At 35.5% G+C, this 21,976-nt stretch overlaps 1 pseudogene; it reads left to right on the forward strand.

Annotated features, from left to right (window-relative positions):
* The first annotated feature begins 854 nt into the window (after nucleotides 1–854).
* Nucleotides 855–2,701, forward strand: LOC101431962 (isopentenyl-diphosphate Delta-isomerase 1 pseudogene; annotated as a pseudogene).
* Nucleotides 2,702–21,976: the final 19,275 nt, after the last annotated feature.

Below are 21,976 nucleotides of genomic sequence, written 5' to 3' on the forward strand. Positions count from 1 at the left end.
CAGTATTTCAAACTTCTCAAGACAAATTCTTGTCATCTAGGGAAGAACATTGATTTTTATTGCTTCCTCCTTTTTCTTCCATTGTGACATTTCTACCTGTTATTCTCAGATGGAAAAGTAAATGATAATAGGAAAAAATAAGCCTTATCATGTCAGGAGAAGCAATATCTATTAAAAGGTCCTCCAAATATTTTGCAGCTCTAGCATAGAAGGAATATATATATATATATATCAGTTATCAAGTAACCCTGCAAGTAATACAGGGCTTTTTTTTTTTTCCACCTCTTTTAAAAATTCAAAATCTAATGAGTTGATTAAGGATTAGTAAAACATGATCAATTATGTTGTAAATTTTTTATTTCACTTTTTTCTAGATCTAAGAAAAATAACAGCAAATAGCCTTTGCCATCTGTTCTTCCAGTCAATTTCCACTCCAAACAGGTTGCAGTTTTATGAAATCGATTTAACCCCAAGGTGTTTTGGGTGTTAAAGTTGGAGTGGCAATAGACACAATTTTGACAATTGCTTGAAGTAGGCATGAAAAGGAACTTGAAAATTTTTCTATTGCTAAATAACCATATGCCATGTGTAAATGTCAGCCACAGTCTCCTGTAGGGAAGAATCAATAATGAACATCTTTAGGTGGATTTGAGTGTCCACTTTTACAACCCAGAAGTAGGTAAGGATGGGTGGGAGAGGCCAGTGCTCATGGACCTTAACAGAATAAGTAGCTCATAGCCAAAGCAATTGCTTCATGTGACCAGAGTCTTAATTATTATTTTTGTCATTTTAAAGAACAGGTTCAGCCACACAGCATCTTGCTGTGGCAGGAATGTGGGTATTTAGGGCAGATCAGACATGTGGTAACAATGCCTCAAATAAACACTGACAATCTTGATGAGCAACAGGTTCAATTTCTAGCAAAGATGTGTATTTTTATTGATGAAAATGACAATAAAATTGGAACTGAGGCCCAAAAAGAAATGTTACCTGATTGAAAACATTGACAAAGGATTATTACATCGAGCTTTTAGTGTCTTCTTATTCAATACCAAAAATAAGCTCGTACTACAACAGAGATCAGATGATAAAATTACCTTTCCAAGTTGTTTTACCAATACTTGCTATAGTCATCCATTAAGTAATCCAGAAGAACTTGAAGAAAATGATTCAACTGGAGTGTGAGACGAGCAGCACAGAGGCATTCGAAAGCAGAGTTAGGAATCCCCAAGGAAGAGCTTAATTATGTAACACAAATTCACTACAGGGCTCAGTCTCACAGTATTTGGAGTGAATGTGAAATTCACTACACTCTGTTTGTGAGGAAAAATATAACTTTGGATCCAGATCCTAATGAGATTAAAAGTTATTGTTATGTTATGACTTCTCTACACATGCCTCTTCTGTCCCTTCTAACTGAACCTATAGTTGGTGCTGGAGTTAGTAGGTATACGTCCAAGGGACTTGACTCTTTAGGCTGTCCCTGAGCGAGCTGGGCCCTAGGCCTCAACAGAGTTGCAACACATACTCTCTAGTTCATTGGACTCACCCAGGACAACTAACAAGGAGGTGAGGATGGACAACCATCATACCAAGGAAACGAGAGAGCCTACAACTGCAAGTAAGATAATCCCATCCATCAGTCATATGGGATTTAAGCCCTCTTTCAGTTAGAGGTGGAGTGGGCATCACCATTCTCAGAATCCTCAGGATTGGGGAATAAAATCTTGATTCCATTGGGAACCTTAGATTTTTCATAAAATAATGGCGAAAGTAGGTTTTCCTGTACTGCTAAAATAAAATAACTGTTAATTAATGTAATCATGATAAAGGTGTAAAAGTGAAAAGTAAAGTAATAAAATAGTTAAGTTCATTTGATATGCAATAAGTTGAATGAAAAATGTTTAAAAACTGTTAAAAATTAAAAGAGATTTTAACCTGCTAATCATACTTGTATGGGTAAAATATTCATATGAATATTTAAAGACCGTATAAAATTACTCCAAATGTAACAATGTTTCAATATAATGTTAGATAAAAGTAAATATATATATATATGGGCTAGAGTGGACTTACTGATATTCTACCATAGACTTATTGTGATTCTAGCAATGGAAGAAATTATATCATTGATGGGGAGACAGTGGCCACTGGAGGTGCTGAAGGCAAGGATAGGGAAAAAGAGTTGTAATATGGGGGCATTTTGAGAACTTGGAACTTCCTGAATGACATTGCAAAGACAGATGCAGGCCATTATATATCCTGCCATAACCTACAGAATGGAGTGGAAGAGTGTAAACTACAATGTAAACTACAATCCATGCTTAGTGGCAATGCTCCAAAATGTATTCATAAATTACAATGAATGTACCACACTAATGAAAGAAGTTGTTAATGTGGGGAAAAATGGGAGGTATGGGGAGTGGGACATATGGGAATTCCTTATATTTTTAAATGTAAAATTCTATGTAATCCAAGTGTATTTTTAAAAAATGAAAACATATTTTTAAAAAGCTATTGTTATGTGTCAAAGGAAGAACCAGAAGAACTTCTGAAAAGAGCAGGCAGTGGTGAAATTAAGGTAATTCCAGGGTTTAAAATTATTGCAGAGACTTTTCTCTTTAAATGGTGGGATAATTCAAATCATTTGAATCAGTTTGTTGAACATGAGAAAATATATAGAACATGGATATTAGGATGAATGATTTGTTAAGTACTGGGAATTTCTATATTGTAATATTGTAAACTTGGAATGACTTTTTTAAAAAATTTGGTTCTCTATTAGAAAAACTCATTTGATACATTGATACTTCTACATCTAAAATTTGGGTGGAAGAGGCTACTGACTTCTTTGTGAAAGAAAACAGTTATGAGACATTGTAAAATAGAAGTCAAATAAATCTAACCTGTTGAAAAACAAAACAAAACAAGAATAGATTCATTAGCCAGCAAAATGCACAAAATCAACTATATTTGGTCCTTAGACCAAGTCTTAGGTCTTGTTTTGGTTTGGAGGAGTACCATTGTTGTCATTAGAGTCCTTTTTATTAAGCCATTTTGCCAAAGTGTGTACAACCATTTTCCACCTGGGGCTTTATCTCTATGTGTTTATAATTTAAGAATTTCATATTTACATGAACACAAGGCATAAAATATGCTGATTCTGATCTAGTATGGACTTTACCAAGCAACCCACGGAAATAAAGTACTGAGGCAATGAGAATGGAGTACTTGACAACCCTAGAGCAATAAAGTCCCTGAACACGGCCCCTCCCCGCATATGCAAACAGTACTGTGGAGCCTTCACAACACATTCCACTGCTATTTATCTTGAAAATCGTTTCTACACCCTAATCTCACTCTCTTACCAAATGTACTCTTGAATGATATATCCAGGTAGCCCAGCAATCAGGGGCAAAGCTACTTTTAATCTAGATCAGCTAAGAATTTCTCTTTCTTTTAAGAATTTCTTACAGCATTTATGTGAGGTTGCTGGGCTATGGATGAGAAAGTGAAAGAGGTAGCAATGAAAATGAGAGGGGAAGAAAGAGAGGCTTAATAAACTGCAGAAAACCAGCGCTTGTGCTTGAGATTTCCTTTTTTCTTTTCTAGTTTTGGGCTCACCTAAAAAAGGAAGTATCATTAACAAGTCTGTATTTTCCCACAGAGTTTAAAGGGTCCTGGGAATCGAAGCTCAGTGTTTCTAAGCCACAGAAGATAGAAGGCAAAAAAAATAAGTGGGAAAATTGGCCTCTACTTAACTTTCTTATTCTGTCCTTTATTCAGGTTATGTTTTTTTTATATTGTGGTGACTTATGCTTCAGAAACCCATCCACATCTATTATCTCAGTTAATCTCATTAAGTCTTTGACACAATCCTGACAGACCAATATCATTGTCTTTATCTCAGAGATAAGGAAATCGATATTCAGAAGAGTTACCTGCCTGAATTCAAATAGCTAGGAAGTGGCAGAAATGAGAATCTATCTCAGATCTTTTACCTTCAAATCTCTTATTTCCCCCCCTGCCTAGAATAACACATGCTGATTTAGTTCTTTGCTTAACATTTCCCAAATGATTCAGAACTACCTGTCCCTTAGGTTTGATCATTTACTAGCTATAAAGGGCAAATGTCTCTCCTGAAAAGAATGATTGCTATATAAAAACATATAAAATAACAGGGGATTTGTTAGTTCCAAGTAACTACCCATTTAATATACCTTAAATAAAATGTGATTTATTATAAGTGTTCACAGAAAATTTCACAGTACCCAGAGGCAAGCATTGCAGCTGGGTCTTGCTTTGGCGGGGAACTGGAATCCGGAAGCCAGAGGAAGTTTGTAGCTTGACTCTGTCTCTGGGGCCAGAGGGTGCCTCACTTCCTCTTCTCTCTGCACATTTTACTCATTTTCTATAGCACTGTGTGCTGCTTTCCCCTAAGTCCCAAAATGACCACCCAAAATACAGCTTCAGTCACTACGTCAATTCACAAATCCCTGTAGTTGCAAATTAGGGACCCACACTTGTTTTGTTAAAATTCTCAGTTTCTGGGAGAGATAAATCAAGAGAATCAGTTAAGTTGAAGAATCTACATCTGGTTTGGTGTGCATCCACCATGAGTGAGTAGATGTTTTGCTCTTTGCCAAGCGAACAAAATAAACATACCTTCTGTGCTATAGCCTCATTCAGCATCTGTGTGTGGATTTAGACTAAAGAATGATTTGCTCTTTTAGAAAACCCAATGTTCTACTATTATAGATCATGCTATACTGAACATCAGGAAAATGCAATTCAAAATGAGATTCTGTTTAACAATCATCAAATTGACAAAAGTCAAAAAGTCTGAAAATATCCAGCAGGCAGGGAGATGGGAAAACAGGAACTCATATATGATAGTCCACCCACATTGGTGAGAAATTTGGCTGCAACTATAAAAGTAGGTACTGTACTTCTTTATGACCCCCAAATACTTCTAATTAGAATCCCTAAGCAAAAATTCTTGCTCACATGCAATGCGCGTGACCTGGAAGATACACGTAAAATCTGTGGTAACAGTTGCCTCTGGGAGTTAGAGAGAACTTGGAAACTGGAGAAGGAAAAAAAGGCGACATCAACTGTTAACATTTTACAGCTTTTCTATATAAAATACTTGAAGACAAAATAATAAAACATTACCATTTGTTACCTCTAGGTGGAGAATATAAGACGTTAATGTGTTCCCTTTGCATTTCTGCATTTTGTGAATTTTTCAAAATAAGAATAATGAAAAATAAATGGGAAAATAAACAGAGCATAGCCCTTTCCTTTTTTGAAAATAAAAATAAAGGAAAGGAATTTCTCTCATAACATGCCAACCATTGCCTGAGGATAATGTATTCCTTTTCTTCTACTGGCTTCTGAAAGAATTACAGGCTCCACATTATTCTCACCACATGAGACTTCAATATGGAACTGGGAGATGTAAGGAAGGAGAATATGTAAAGAATTCATCTTGCTTGCTTTATTTTTGGAAGTAGGAAGAAGTTTGAATGCCATATTCCTCCTGCAAAGTGGCATTGTTCCTGCAGGACTTAGAGTCGCCATAAAGTTCAGCTGTTGGCAGCAGAAGAAACGCTCACATCTAGCCTTTGGTTGGCTAAGCAGCAGTAGCCACAATACTTTTCTTATCAGATAGTTCTGTGCTTTCAATATTCTTTTTGGAAATTTAACCTCAAATCTAGTACTCTACTTCTTTCAAAAATTCTATGAGCTATTCAATATCTTTCTTAATCTTTTCTATTGTAAAACATAACATAGATTCATAAAAATGAGAATCAAAAGCTTAGTGGATTATTATAAGGAGAACTCTTTGTAACCACTACCCAGGATAAGAAATAGAACTTGCTAACCACCCTAGAAGCTAAACACAACCCCTCCTTTCTCCTTAAAAGTAACCTCCATCCGACTTTTAACATAACTACTTCCTTGCTTTTCTTTTTACCTTTATTCCCAATTCTACATTCTTAAACACAATAGTATAGTTTACCTGTTTTTTTAAAATATCTTTTAAGTCTCTGTTTCTCATCTTTCCTCTCATCTTTTCTCTTTCTCCCTCTCTCTCTTTCTCTCTCCCTCTCTGCTTCCCTCCTTCCCTCTCCCCCTCCCTACCTATGATTTATATGTTGAAGAACTACATCGTTTAGACTTCAGTTTCCTACATTAGGTATTTTTCTTAACTGTATCTCTATGGTGTAGTTGCCCATGTTCCACTGTTCTCCATATTTTCTGTAACTTGGAAATTACATCTAAAGGATTGGTTATATTTTTATTTAATTTTTTAAAAAGTATCTCATAGTTGGTGTTGTGTTCTTCCATCAGTAGGCACATAATATCTGGTTGTCTTTCATTCTGTTAGTTTACCAGCAATTGATTCCCAATGCCTACTAGGAATTGCAATATGGTGATATTCTAATTCTGTCATTCCTTCTTCAATTATTAGCTGAAATACATCTATAAAATGACAATTCTTTGCATCTATCATGTAGTTACCTGGTGAAACAACTCATATAAGATAATACTTAGGTCTTTTCCTTTATTGCCCAGGTTTCAAAATATTGAGTTGGTTTTCTATTATCTTCCAAAGGTGGCTAATAAATGTCTTGGTATCATTTTGAACTCACATCTGTAAGCCTAGTTGATATTTTCAAAGCTATTATAGTTATTATTCTCATCGATAGACAATTTTCCCTATCTAGGAACTTCTTTAAATTTCCTTTTAAGTCCTTCAGCTATGACCCACATAGTCTTTGATAGATTTGTTGGTATCTACGGTGACAAGATGTTTCAGGATCATCTTGAATACTTTTTACCCAGACCTGGAATCAAACATTTCTCCCAAATGTCCTTGGTTTTTGTTTTTTGTGGGGTTTTTGTTATTGTTGTTGTTTTGTTGTTTTTGTTGTTTTTTAAAAGGAGAAGTTGTGTTTAGTAAGCCCCATCTTAGTTCCAGGAATGCTTATTGTTATTAGGTTAGACATTATTTTAGACTTTTTTAGTGGACAGAGCTGGAAAACACACACGCACTCTTAAAGAGAAAATGGCTCATGACTTAATAATGATACTTTCAATTCAGTTTCATAGTGCAGGGTAATGACACAAGCTTTTCTATCTTATATCTGTATTTCAGTTCTCTGTCCTGAAAAGCTAGTTTTCAAGATTACATGTCCCCCACAAAAGGCATGTTCAGGTCCCAATCCTGGTTCTGTGAGTATAAACCCATTTGTAAATAGGTCCTTTGAAGATGTTAAATTAAGCTGTGCCCAAACAGAATGAGGGTGGGTCTAAATCTGATGTGGCTGAAGTCCTTATAAGCAAAGGAAATTGGACAAAGAAAGAGAAGCTGCAAAATGGAACCTGGAAGGAGACAACACTGCCATGAGCATGTAATGGAAAAGCCAAGGACCAATGATAGCTGGCAGCCAGCCCTGGAATGACCCAGTGTTCTGGGGGAAAGGATTGCCTTGCTGATACCTCAAAACCATAAGTCAATAAATTCCTTTTGTTTAAGCCAATTCATTGTATGGCATTTGTTTTAGCAGACAGGAAACTAAAACAAAGGAAGACAGAATTAAATGTCACATAATTATGTACTTGCTTTATCCCAAATACATTCACAATAATATCAGTACAACAGTATCAAAATTAATACCACCAATCCAGGTGATTATTGAAAACAGTCATGCTTCCCCATTCTCTCTCCATTTTTTGATATTTATCTTGCCAGAGCATATAGCCATTGCATGGTTTTTCCCTTATATTCTATATTTAGCATTGGTTCCATGAGCAAATATATAGTAAGATTGATATCAGTGCTTCTTTGGACATTGGTTCTGAAGCTCATTTTCTAAGAAATTCCACTGGAAAAGCTTATAGGATAATATTTCCTGAATTCCTGCATACTGGTAACAGTTTGTCTGTGGACTTCTATACTAGAAGGTCAATTTGGCTTGAAATAATATTTGGTTCACATTTTCTTTCCATGAGTATCTTGACTATAATACTCCAATTTTCTTGGTAATACCTTGTCACCTAGTTCTGTTATATATCTTATCCATGGGTTTTTGATTTTGCTGACTAAATTGCTCTGTGTTTTTATGAGAGAAGGAATTGGAGAGATACAAAATCTATGCTGCTGTTTCCACCATAACTCAAGCATTTTATATGAATATCTTTTTTTATTTTATGTCAGTTTATTAAGGTATAATTTATATGTAGTACAATTTATATAGTATACCAGTCTATGATTTTTGAGAAATACATATAACAACAGAGTTGTTGAACCACCATCATAATCAATCTATAGAACAAATTCATCACCTGCAAAAATTTCTTCTTAATTATTCCCCTTCCCCTATCCCCAGCCCCTGGTAACCCTTATTATCCGCCCCTGTAGTTTAGCCTACACGCTTCAGGCTTCTTTCACAGAGAATAAAACAATTGAAATTTGTCTCTGTTGTTGCAATCACTGTGTCCCCTGACCTCAAGGGTGGGGTTTTTTCAATAATCCAGCTCCTCCCCCAGGGGTATAGAATGGACCCCCCTCCCAGCTTCCACAGGTGCATTGGGTCGTCTATGTCAGTGTGACAGTCACTCCTCTTTCAGCGATAGAGGCCTTTGCTTCTCTTGCCCTGCCTTCAGACTTACTCCCGAGAGTGGGTGACAGCCGTGGAGAAGAGCTTGCCATAGTGTGTAAGTTGAACCTTGTGGACCAAGGTCCCAATGGTTTCAGACCCTCACGCTAGTGCAATTCAGCCTCTACAGATTCCATAAACTTTGCTGTGTGGAGGTCCTGCCTTCTTCCCTGTCCACACGGGAGACAATCCTAATAGCCCATCTGTACTTTGAGGCAACCATATTTCCTAAGAATTCACACTAGTTGTTGCCCTGCAACCTCAGCTCTTTAATTTGTTCAAAACAAGTTATGGTTTTGTAGATTATCTGGCTGTTTCTTACGGTGAGTTGGAATTCGTTTTCTACATCTTAAGCAGAAGCTAGAATTGCCTATATATATTTGGGGAGCAGGGGAGATACCGAGATTGAACCCAGGATCTCATATATGAAAGCTGGCACTCAACCACTGAGCTACAACTCCCTCTCCCCAAAATATTTTTAAAATAAACCTCTTTTCTGCTTAGTCAGTCAACTTTTGGGGGGTTTTTTGGACACACTTAAGAACTGTGATAAATAGAACGGAAAAATGTTTAAATACCAAAAAATATGGAAGGTTAGGGTAATTCTTGAGTGATTAATTAAAAACAATATCACTAGCTATGTTTTGTGATTTTTCAAAATTGTCTAAGAATATCTCACAAACTCTGTTATATAGATTTATAATTTAAAGGGGCAAAAAAATCCCTGAAAAAAAAACAATTCGTCAACAAGAATATCTTTTTCTTTACACATAAGAAAGGAAGTTGCCACTACGGAAATCTGTAATATGATAAAGAACATAGCATAGCCAAATTTAATCTTATTTAAAACCTTTATTTTAATCTCATGGCCCTGTTAAGTAGTTTACTTTACTTGATCATGAATTCAATTTTCTTTTCAGAGCAGAAATGATATACTATACAATATCTGAATAAACAAAGTACTTTAAGGTATAAGAAAAAATGATAATAGCTCCCCTTTGCTTAAAGGTTAATTCCCTTCTTCAAGGTACATCAAATTTCTGGTTACATGTTTTTTCTCTTCAGAGAAGGGGTTTATATCATTTGTTTCATCAGTTTCTTCCTGAGGGACTGGTACCCAGACGTGGTAGTTCATCAGGAACCCAGACCTGTGCTCTTTCTCTCAGCTTTACCTGTCTCTGAGAATCTCCTTCATTTTATTTCCTCTGAGACTAGTATTCATAGTTTCACTATGCACGTGGTCAAACATCACCAAAACAGAGCTTCCAAGTTTACATTACCTACATTCATATTGGCAGCTCAGAGAGAAATTGTCATTAAATTTGTTATTTCTTGAGTGGAGATCTAATTGGCTCAGCTCGGGAGAGCAGCTGACCTCCAGTCTATCATGTATGGCCAAGGTGCCAGGGCCATGGCTGATAGTGGGTACCCTCTGGGGAAAGGGTATTTTTCAAGGAAGGAGTATCAAATGAGGGTGGAATACAAAAAGAACATCCTGAGAGACTGACTATTCAAATGGACAATGTCAAGTGATCTATAAAAATAGATCTCTGACTATCTGTAGCACCCAGTCCAGGAAGCTAACCAATATCTACAGCAATCAGTCCAAGAAGACAAACTATAATCCCTGTAGCTCTTCCCCCCAAATAGTCAGCATTTGATCAATAATTGACAGCTTCCCTAATTTTTGCTCCCACTTCCAACTTCAGACCAACAGGAAAAGGCCAAATATACTCCCCTAAATCACGTAAGATGCTTATTTCTAGTTAGCATTCTGCATTCCAACAGCCTCCAATCAGGAGTGAACTTGAAAATCTTTCCTTATTCTCCTTATTTCCCCACTGCCCTGCCTGCCTTTGATTCTCTGTAAAACACAATTGATGATGACTTAATTCCTTGCTATAGTGAGCTCTGAATAAATAACTTTTGCTTTTTCTCTCTTTATCTCCATATTCCTGTACTTTGTATTGTCACTGGACCATGTCTCTGCTATCACTGATCATGATATTCTGAGCCTATAGGAGAATGATTTCCAGAAATGTACTTGATTTAACCTCTTTATTTGGTATTATCTCCTTTTCCTTATTAGGGAAAAAAAAAAACTGTGTTTCATTGGAAGACTATGTATCATACATAGCTTACACTTCCAAGTTATCAGATTCTACCCCTGTTCATTTGCCCACTCTTCATAAGTTGTAGCAAATGACAGATATGTAAATTCTGTCCTACCTGGTAGTGATTTTAATTGACTTCCTCTCCATTTTGGAAAATCCAGTTTGTCTCCATTTGCAATTTACCACAACATTCCTTTACTCCCTATAAATTTGTGTATTTTTGACTCTTCCTTTGAATGAGTTATAACATCTGCCTGGTTCTCTCATAGCATGTGAGTAAAATATCATATACAAGAAAAATATTTTTGTGTCTTTATGAGAGTCTTTATTTCATCTTTTTTCTGAGCATTATTTTTGTCATGAATACCACTTTTTAGAGTTCTCCTTACGTGGATCAGCAATCTCACCATTCTTATTTATCAGAAATGTCTTTATATTAAAAAGATAATACTTTGTGGATACACTGCTGTAAATTCAAGAAATCCCGAATACAACTAGAACTGAAACAAAACATTTGAATTCTCCTGTGGTTCCAATCCCTTTGTTGAAATTATGGTTAGTAATTTATCCAGTGACTTAGGATATCAGTTATTGCTTCTTTACCACAGAAGCCATAGTGATTTATCCTCAAAGGCCTAACATGTACTGGTATGTTGTCAGCTCCTAAAAAAAAAACATTGGTAAACAAATCCATGTCTATAAAATTTGAAAGTAGTTTTCTGCCTACACTCTACTTAAATAAAGAATAGTTGGTCAATAAAATTAAAATGTTCAAACCTAATTTTCTTAAGACCCACTGAAGAAAAATGGTACATATCATAAGCTAAATGAAAAGTATCTGTACAAAGCAGCATCAACTTAAAAAGAAAAAGCAATTGGGAAAAAGTAAAAAACCTAAATCTCTGACATTTGTAAAAAAAAATAAAATAAAATCCCTACAACTTCTTTAAAAAAAACAAAAAACAATAAAAAGGAAAAAAAATTACCTTACTAGTGCTTTCTCACCAGTGAAGAACTGTGAAATTCAGATGGCAAGCGTGATGCTGTATTTTCCTGTGAGGAAATGTGAAAGAAAAAAGATGGCATAGAGATGACATGGTCCTTTTACTTTTGTCATGGCATTTTTGTTAAGGTAAATAATTTAATTTTGTCTCTTCTGGGCTCCTCCACAGGCATTCCATTTTATCTTTTACTTTGTAGTACTTTAAACTGAGGATTGTTTTTCTGTCTTCCTGGAGATATCTTCTGTTTCATTTCTCGCAGGAGAGATGTTGCTCCAGTAAGACTGGAAAGGGACCACCGAGCTGCAAACTGACAGAATATTCACTTGTCCAGATAATTCAACACTTTGTCACTAAGGTTATGCCTCACTTTACACTGTAAAAAAAAAAATCTTTGTTGACTTTAGTAAATAAACAGAGACTTGACATTTTTGTAATATTTTTAGTGTTATCACTTTTTATAAAACATTATTTTTGATTCTAACATTGTCACTAGATTGAGAAAACATCTATGCCCCTTATCTGATTGTGTTAATGAAGAAGAGATGAGTAAGAAGAGGAGAAAGAGAGTTTTTAAAAGGAGGACTAGAAACCAGAACAGTTTGGGGAAAAAAAACAAAAGATACTTTGAAATCTCACTTTATGCAAAGAAACATACACAGAGCATGTTGGCAAGTGATTTGACCTTTTTTAGTGACAAATTTAGATCAGGACAGAATTGATTTGAACAATTTTATGTCAGTGGAGGGGGCAAAAGAGGTTAATACAAGCATGATCATGCAGATTATCTAATTGATCAGATAGATTTTTTTTCAGGTATCAGGTGGGACTACGGTAACCTTTTAATAAGTTTCATGTGGCTCATGGATTATTTTAATCAATTATTTAAAAATATATGAGGATTTTAGTGAAAAGTTAATATAATTGTTTTACTATTATCAACTGGAGATACAATTCCCATGGGAATTGTGTGAGAAACCATTTAATTCATTCCTCTGCCAGCAAATATTATTGTTAAACTACCCAAGGAACTACAATGACAAATAGTTGTCATAAATAGCCCTATTCTCAAATTCAATGTCTAGAATTCAGGAGACATTGCTTCTTGAGTTCAGCACTCTTTCCCGCTCAGAAATAGGGTCTCAGAATATTATTTAATACAGAGCTCCAGGCAGCTTCTCTCAGTCCGTTGGAGTTAAGAGATAAGTTTAAACCTACTTGCCACCACTGACTTAAGATATCAATTATTGATTCTTTACCACCGAGGCCAGAAGCTAAATGAAGTAAATAAAAAACTGACTGGGAAAGAATATGAGTTCTCTTTTGTACGTTTTCACAAACAGCTTTTTATTGGCTTCGCCTCGCCCTTGGTTTGGGGTCCACTTGTTTGTTCTAACGATTATTACTGATCCCACGGGGGCTCCTCCAGAGTTTGGGGAGTACCCTGGGAACTTGAAATAGCAAAACCTCAAGTGATGTAGTGGCTCATTTGACAACTCCTGTACTGTCACCACCTATTTTTAGTTCCTTTCAATGGGAGACTGTCCTCTAAAAAGCCACTTAATATAGATTCAGTGTTTTCCCTTCTATGTATCTTTCTCTGTAACTGCAGTCAGACTTTGTCTGATGTTGGCAGATATTGCCATAGGAAGTGAGTATTTTCTTACCACTATACTGATAAATTTTCTCTTAAAAGTAGTGCATCACTTAAAAGTAGTGCACCCCAGCTTAACTCGAACTCTGATGAACATAGGTATTTCTATCTTGATTCATTTGGTACCCATGTCCATATCCTTCTTTCTTTAAACCCTAGCAACTCAACACGTAATTATCCTTTCTCATCCTCATTTTTCATTCCTACATATCCTTATTCCTACATATTATACATGATTATGAGAACCTTAGCTCATAATGACTTTTCATCTTCATTTTTCTTTCCTACATTCCCCGGTAATTATAGTGAGGTATTAATCTGTAGATTAATAATGAGACAGTCAGGCTATCGATACAGATATTACCAAGCTGGAAGGTGTCAGTTACTTAAATGGTACACTTTATAGGGCAATACTCACGTCGCTAGTCTTCTCCCTGTAAAATAAATATGTCATTTGGAGGCTCCCTAGAGAACACAGGTTCTTTTTACACTAGCATTTTTTTGTGACTTCAGCACTTTCCTTCTTTTTTTCCATTCCCTTCCTTCCTCAAACACATATAAGGATGTAGAAGGTGCTAGACGCTGCTGCATAGAGATGATAAAATGCCAACTTCCAGGCTTTCTAAATCCCATAATGAAGTGACAGTTACAGCACTGTGATAAGTGTTATAGTAGAAGCTTAAAAAAATGCTCTATGGGGGCCAAGAAGAGAGAGTACTTAAATTTTCTTGGCTATGTCAGGGAAAACCTTGTATATTACTTTTCTAAGGCTCTCATAGCAAATTACCACAAACTGAATGATTTAACAAAAGAGGAATTTATTCTTTCACAGTGTTGGGAGCCAGAAGTCCAAAATCAAGGTGTCAACAGTGCTGTGTTCCCACTAAAGGTTCTAGGGAAGAATCTGTCCTTACTTCTTTTAGCTTCTGGTGGTTGCAGGCATTCCTTGATTATCTTTTCCACATGTGTCTCCATGCCTATATCCAAATGTCCTTCTTTTTATGAGGACAACAGTCATGTTGAATTTAGGGCTCACCTAATCCAAGATGAACCCATCTTAACTTGAACACATCTGTAAAGATGTCATTCCCAAATACAGTTACATTCATGAGAGATCAGGACTTGAATTTATCTTCTTGCGGAACACAATTCAACCCACATTAGTGTTTCTTCACCTGCAATATGATATCTAATTTCTAAGAAATCATCATAGGTTTGAGGACATTCTGTATACCTTTCTTCTTATTATGCCCAGTCCTCCCTTCCTACTCCATCTATCCCATTCTCCTTTATCTCTCTTCTTTCCTGTCCTCTCCATTTCACTTTGTTAGTTTAGACTCAGTTGAGTGAGTTTTTAAAAAATCTGTCACTGAAAATTGACTCCCCCTCCACACACAAATATGCAATTCTTATCAATTGCTTCTCTTTTAAGAGTACTCTATTTTGATACTATTTTTATGGAACAATAGAGAAAAAAGTGATCTTTTGCCCAAAACATGTAAAAATTATTTTACGTACACTGATAAAGTTGTGAGTTTTAAACTTAACTAGTTTAATTTTAAAAATAAAAATTCTATTCAATTATGCAGCCCCTGTTTTAAAGCTGAAAACCACAATGAATTAAATATCTTATTCTCAGAGTAAACCAGAGAACACACATGCACGTGAACACACACAAAGTAAGGGCCAAGGTTATAGCTGAATATTAGAATGGAGTGAAGTGCTCCATCCCTTTAAATGAAGCACATATAAAGATGAACTCCTGCCTCCCTCCCTTACAGAATTCTTGGTTTGGAAAATCATTGTCTGTTAAAGAAAGAAGGAAAGATTGAAAACATTCATTTAGCTTCCATTCTAAGACATTAGCTAAACACACCAAGCGTTTTATGCACAGATAGCTGCAAATTGAAATGAAAAACAAAGCAAAACAGCCAAAACAACATATAGGGAAAGAGTTTCCCCTCCAAATTATACACAAGGATCCCCTCTGGATATCCCAGCCTGCTGGTATTGAAAAACAAATACAGTCTAGCAAATTCAAGAAGAACCTATTAAGACAAGAGAGTGTCTCAGTACAAATCAGCAGCAAAAGTTCAAGGGCCTTTAGGCTCCTCTAATGATTCCTTAAAAAAAGCAATGAACCTAAAAACTCAACTGGGGCAAAGGATTAAGTGAAGGTTCAGAAACAACCAAAGGCAGAAAAACCTTCCCAGTACCACAGCTGAATTAAGGTGTTTTATATTCAAGTGAAGTCAAGGAAAATGTCACCACTCTTCCCACAGCAAATGAAAGAATGTGGATCATCAATTATCACTAAAATCAAAAGAAGCCCAAAATAGGTTTTCATGACCAAACAGCCATTTGACACTTAAAAATACATTTGGCCGTGTCTCATCCTGCAAAGCACATTAAGTGAAAAGAATTCATCACTGGGAATTGTCAGTTCTGAACTTCAATGCCAGCCAAGCTGAGCCACAGCCTGGATCTAAGCGTACAAATTAGTTTGATAGGATTCAGTAGTTTGAAAAAACACATGGAAGAGAAGAAAGAGGGTGGACTTGTAGCTTAACCCAGGTTTTGGCTTCCTCATTTACTAGCTGTGTGGCTTCAGGCAAAGCATTTAATTGGAATAAAAATTCTTTCATTGCCTTCTTCACTGTTTCTGAAAGCACTGTACAATTTTCTTATTACTATACAAAAATTTATGAAAACAAAATCAGGTTCTTTGGGCTTAGGAAAGTTACACATTATACCAAATAATTTTCTGCCTCTTTCATGAAGTGAAAGCATGTTTTTATAGCACTGTGCCATCTTCCAACAAGTGTATCTTACCTATTGTGTGCTAGGCAGCATGGGGGTTGATGAATAATATTCCTTTAAGTGACCTAGTATTTCCCATGATCCCAGTGTGTGAATTGATCTCATTCTGGAATTTCTTCTAGGTACTAGAATTTAGTAACATCCTAAATTCTCTTCTTTTTATTTTACGTATGTACTTATTTCTGCTACTGCCGTGTGTATGTATCTATTCATTGCATCTAGGCAACACACTCTGTGAGGTCAGGGACATTTTAAACTTCTTTATGGTCCCTAAAGGAGGGGTAAATTCCACATCCATATAGGTGTTTAGCAAATGATATCTATTTGATCATTTTGGTTTTTTTTTTTCTAATTTGAACATAATCTGAAGAAGCTGAAATCTGTGTTATAGAGAATGATCCTCAGCTCCCAATGTCTTTTATGAGACCAAGCTTATCTTTTTTTAAAGTTTAGGATGTGTAAAGTGTGAGGCTGAGAGAAAGGATGTTCTCCAAAAAGTTCTAGACCAAGGAGCAGGGAATGTGGCATGGGTAGTGGTGATCAGCAGCACACTTTCTTATGATACCACTGAAGAAAGTTTCCTGTCAACTCCTGGGCCTGACTTTTGGGATAATTTGAGCACTAACCTGCAATCCCATTCTCAGGACAAGATCACCCTTTGTTTCACTTTGAATTCTGAAATGGTTTCTGAGCTCCTCCTGTATCTCAATTCTTGAGGACTGAAACTCTTAACCTCCATATCAATTCATTATGGCTCCCTAACAAAGAAAAGACAACTGCCCCAGGCAGGATTTTTTTGTTGTGGTTGCAGTTGTTGCTTAGAACATCAGCATTGTACAGAAGGCAAATTTTTTTTTTAAGTAAGGAGAAAATAAATCATGCTCAGATTTCACACTTTATTGACTAACATTAAGTTGTTGGAGCCAGCTCTGCCATATGGTCATTCAAGGGAAAATTAAAAAGTGAGTGTAGGGAAGATTGATAGTATTACCAAGACTCAGCACATCCAGTTAGCAACTCCAGGTTGTGGGTTTATGGACTAAGTGTACCAAGTTTATCATGTCTGTGTCTCTGTACCAATTCTGAGCTGATGTTATTCTTAAATAAAATTAAAGACTGCAAACCAGAAGCAAGACATAACAGATCTGCCAGCTGTGAGCATACTCTTTATAGATTGAACCTGGAGACAAAACGCTGTTTTGTATAATTTATGACATAACTGAAGAAAATATGTTTTGAAAAACAAAGGTTTCATAAAAAATAAACAGCTAGCATTCCAAACAGAATCTCTTTCCTCAGTAGAGTGCAAACATTGAGATGCTTTCTTCCTTACCTTAGTCATCTCAAAGTCTACATTTGCTCAGAGTAAGTGTGTTTCTTCTTCAACAGGGACAAGAAGGTACCACGATGAATGGGGTTTCAATCTATTTATACACATATTTTCTTCAGCCTTTCTGGAAACCACCATTTTACAACAGTGCAGGGAGAGTGGTAAAGTCTAGAACCTTGGTGGTTTTTATTGTCCTTGGCCGTGAATTACCTATCAGTTTGGATAAACAGAATATATTTAAGCATCGTAGCCGTATATGAGTACTTTTAGAAATAAGCTGTAAATTCTCTCTGTAGTAATCTTGAACTTAGGAGTGGGACTATATTATGAAACTGAAAATGGAACTCGAAGCAATTACATAAATGATTCTGATAATTCTCATCAATTATTTGGGTAGTACCAAGACAGGTATTTTGTATATTAGAATTGGTCCTGGGAGTGAAGTTGATGATTTAGGAAACTGAACAAAATTTTATTATTCGCTTCTATGGCATTGCTATTGACTGGAGCATGGGAACATGAAGACTTATAAAATGCTGTCCTGTCTCCAAGTAGCTCAGAGTCTTTTGGGTTTTGTTTGTTTGTTTGTTTCTTGTGGTACCAGGCTAGGGATTCAAGCCTGGACTTCTTACGTGGTAAGCTGATGCTCAATCACTAAGCCACATAGGCTCCCCTGAGTTGGTTTTCTTTATTTGTTTGCTTGTTGTTTTGGTTTTTGGAGGCACCAGGGACCAAACCCAGGACCTCCCATGTGCAAAGCAGACACTCAACTGCTTGAGCCACATCTGCTCCCACTTTTGGGTTTTTGTATAAGTCTTCCACTCCAGATTTCAGATATACCAAATAGTTCATGTTTAGAGAAGTCACACAAAGATGTAATTTAAGGAAAGACAAGTAACAGCTTTAATTGTTCAGGGCCATGGATTAAAAAGAACAGGGAAATTTTATTGCTGCAAATAAAACTGAAGACATCTATTCCTTTCTACACAAAGGTAAAAATATCCTGAGAGTTTAGAAAAATGTTTTATTGCTGTCATCATTATATCACTAAGATGAGTATATGATTAAATTAAGGAAGCCCTGGCTATATTTAAGAAGCACCTATTATGTTAAGACTGAATCAATTTCTTCCACATTACCAGTACATATTTAAGAGAATTGGAGTTCAAAATTTATATCCCCAAAAAATTTAATTCATTATTTTTTACTTCCTTCTGTAGTAGAAATCATATTAATTGTAGAGTTCTTTTAAGAATTGAAGAAATGGAAAAACATAGTATTGAATGATGTTTTTGCATCTTACTTGATTCAAATAATATAGTCAATAGATAATTGAAATCCTAAAAAAGTAAAAAGAATTTAATATTTTGAAAAAAAAATTCCTAAAAATAGAAATGAAAATTAAACTAGCGATATTGTAAATGCACTAAATGATGCTGAAGTATACTTTTTAAATAGTTAAAATGGTGAATTTTGTATTATATGCATATATATTTTTTATTCACCACAGAAAATTAAGAAAATTAAGGTGGACTTATTTTCTGAAGAATCATTTGATCTTCACAGACAGTTTTAAGTATAGGCAGTGTAGTTAGCTAATTATACTTACCCTTCCACATAGTGGAAATTAGGAGTGTGGTGCCCTAAATCCCAGGATCTGAAAATCCATGTAAAACTTTTTGGCCCTCCCTTCCTACCAGAGAAGAAGTCTGATTTTTCTTTTTTTCTTTTATGGGGTGTTTACAGTACCTTATTGTAAAATTGGGGTAAGTATTATACAACATTATACATATATTTTATGCATTTCTGAGTTTCTAAACATTTTCTGTATTGTCTGCAGGCCTTTGAGTGTCATCTGTGGTTTCTGCAAAACTCTCTTAAATTCCCATTTAATTTCTTAATTTGATTGGCAATATATCAAAACCATGACAGGGAAAGTTGGGATGTGGAAGGGATAACTGTATATATGATGAAAGGAGTAACAGAAAGCCCCACTCTACCCACCTCCAAACACGTGTCATAAGATTTCAAAGGATCCAGTTAAAGGACTGTTACAAGTCAAATGTATGTTGAATTTCACCTATAATTAGTATTTTAACTGAGATTAATTAAGAAATAGCAGTCATATTCATCCTTGGGATACTAGGTCACAAGTGACACAGGCTTTGCAAGGGGAAGTGGCCCATGGCATAGAGTAATAGGTTTGAAACATTTTGCTCACATACATCATCATAAGGATGTCATTTCCAGCATATTGTGAGTATTAACACTTTGAAATAATTGGATCAACTCCTCTAAATGTATCCAATAATATATAAATAGCATAGTAATTTTATACTCACTATCATCCATTTAAAATAAATGCCTGAATAATTTTACATTTTCTTTTTACACCTGGAAATCACATTTTATGTTACTTCTCCTACAAAAATATAATTTAGTGCAATATTTATTTATATTTGAAAGTGTTATTGAGCCCCACCATATCATATTTCTTTGCAAAAACTATATATGTATAACTATATATATATTTTTTAAAACATTTTTCTCTGTTCCTAAGGCTCTATACTGTTACAAAAACATTCATATGAATTGTTTTGTTATAATTTTTGTTAGTATATAATTATTCAAAACAAATAGGTACATTAGATATTGTAAAGATTTTAACCCCAAAATGGAAGTGGCAATTCTCTTAATGAAAATGGTAGTGACTGGGGATTATAGTGCCTTGATTAAAAGAGGCTTCCCGTACCATTTCAAATTGTCCCTTTATTTGGTGCTTGTCTTGTAACATCTTGGGGCAATGGACCATAGTAAGAATCTGGATGGATGAGAGGGATACCTTTTATTTGCAACAAGGGAGAAAGGGAAAGAGAAAAGAAATGTGGGAAAGAAGAATTGATTGATATTGCAAGTGCACGCACCTTAGGCAAATCAAAAAGAATACATATGGAAATTAATACCATAATACTATCCACACCAGGGTATTCCTAAGAAAATCTTCATATACTCCCAGTGATAGGACTTTGAACCTTAGTTTGGACCACTGTCATAGGTTACAGCATAGGAATGCAGTCTGGAGAGTTTTGCTAGGAGTGGTTGATATTAGTTAAAGACCATGTTACATGCAAAAAGATCAGAAAGGAGGGAGATACAGAGCAGGAGAAAGTTCCCTTAAAGGAAAGCCCAACAATCATCACAGCTTTGCTGTGTTTGAAACTTATTGCTAATAATTTCCTGAATATTTACTCATTTTGTATTCTGAAAACTTGCAGTCCTTGAGAAGAGATTGGATGAGATAAACCCAAATATAACAGGAGAAACATTAAAGAAGGAAAAATTCTCCTCTTAGGGAAACACTCTGAGAAACTTTGTTTAGAGATTCATTTATTAGATTTAATGTTTACTGCGCTAGCCTTATTTTTTTTCATCTAAGGAAAAACCAGAGGGCTTCAAGTGAATTGTCATTTGTCTTATGTCTTGTCACAACTAGACTTAATTATCTCTCTGTCAATTATTTTAAAACCACTTTGCCCTCAAGCCTTGTATGTAAGTTGTGTCAGCATGGTTACCCAACACATTATTCTAAGCATATTGATCCTATAACTCTTCAAAGCAATAAATTCCTTTTCCAATACCAATCCAATCAAGGTCCAAAATTATAGGCCATGATATCAGTTCCTGGGTTTAGAAATTCATTAAAATGATGGGCTTTTTGAAGCTAATAGCTAATTCTTCTAAATAGCTCTTAAAGATTCAACAGAAAATATCAAAGAAGAAATATGCAGGAGGCATCAAGTCTTGTCTAGACAGCTGAATTAATAATGGACCTAAGAATGTTTTTTATAAATATTCCAACTCTCAAGACCAGATCCCCCCAAAACCCTGGACTCAATTCTATACCAAATATGTCTTTAAGAAAGAATTGCTAAGTGAAGAGAAGCTTGACTCCATCCTTGCCCCACTTTCCCCTACAGTAGTAATGAGTCTCTCTGTGAAAAAAAACAAAAACAGAAACAGGTCTCAGAAGTATATTTTTTGAAGATGTATGGAAGGTTGGGAGACATAATTGTTGCCAGGATCAAATCTAACATTAGGTAAAATATTTGGAGAGGAAAGTGTTCTATTCAAACATAGCACAGATGAAAGAACACAAGATTGGGAACAAGTGACTGAAATTATAAGCTTTATAACTGAGACATAGAGAAATTATGTGACTGTCTGAAATTTCATGTAGAGCCATGGTACTCAAGTGGGAGTGATTTTGTCCCATAGGGGACATTTGGAAATGTCTGGAACCATTTTTGGTTATCACAATTTGGCTGGTGGTTGAAGGGGGGTTCTTCTAGCATCCAGTGGATAGAGGCTAGGGATACAGATAAATATCC

The sequence above is a fragment of the Dasypus novemcinctus genome, chromosome 16 (assembly GCF_030445035.2).
Source record: "Dasypus novemcinctus isolate mDasNov1 chromosome 16, mDasNov1.1.hap2, whole genome shotgun sequence".
Taxonomy (NCBI): Eukaryota; Metazoa; Chordata; class Mammalia; order Cingulata; family Dasypodidae; genus Dasypus; species Dasypus novemcinctus.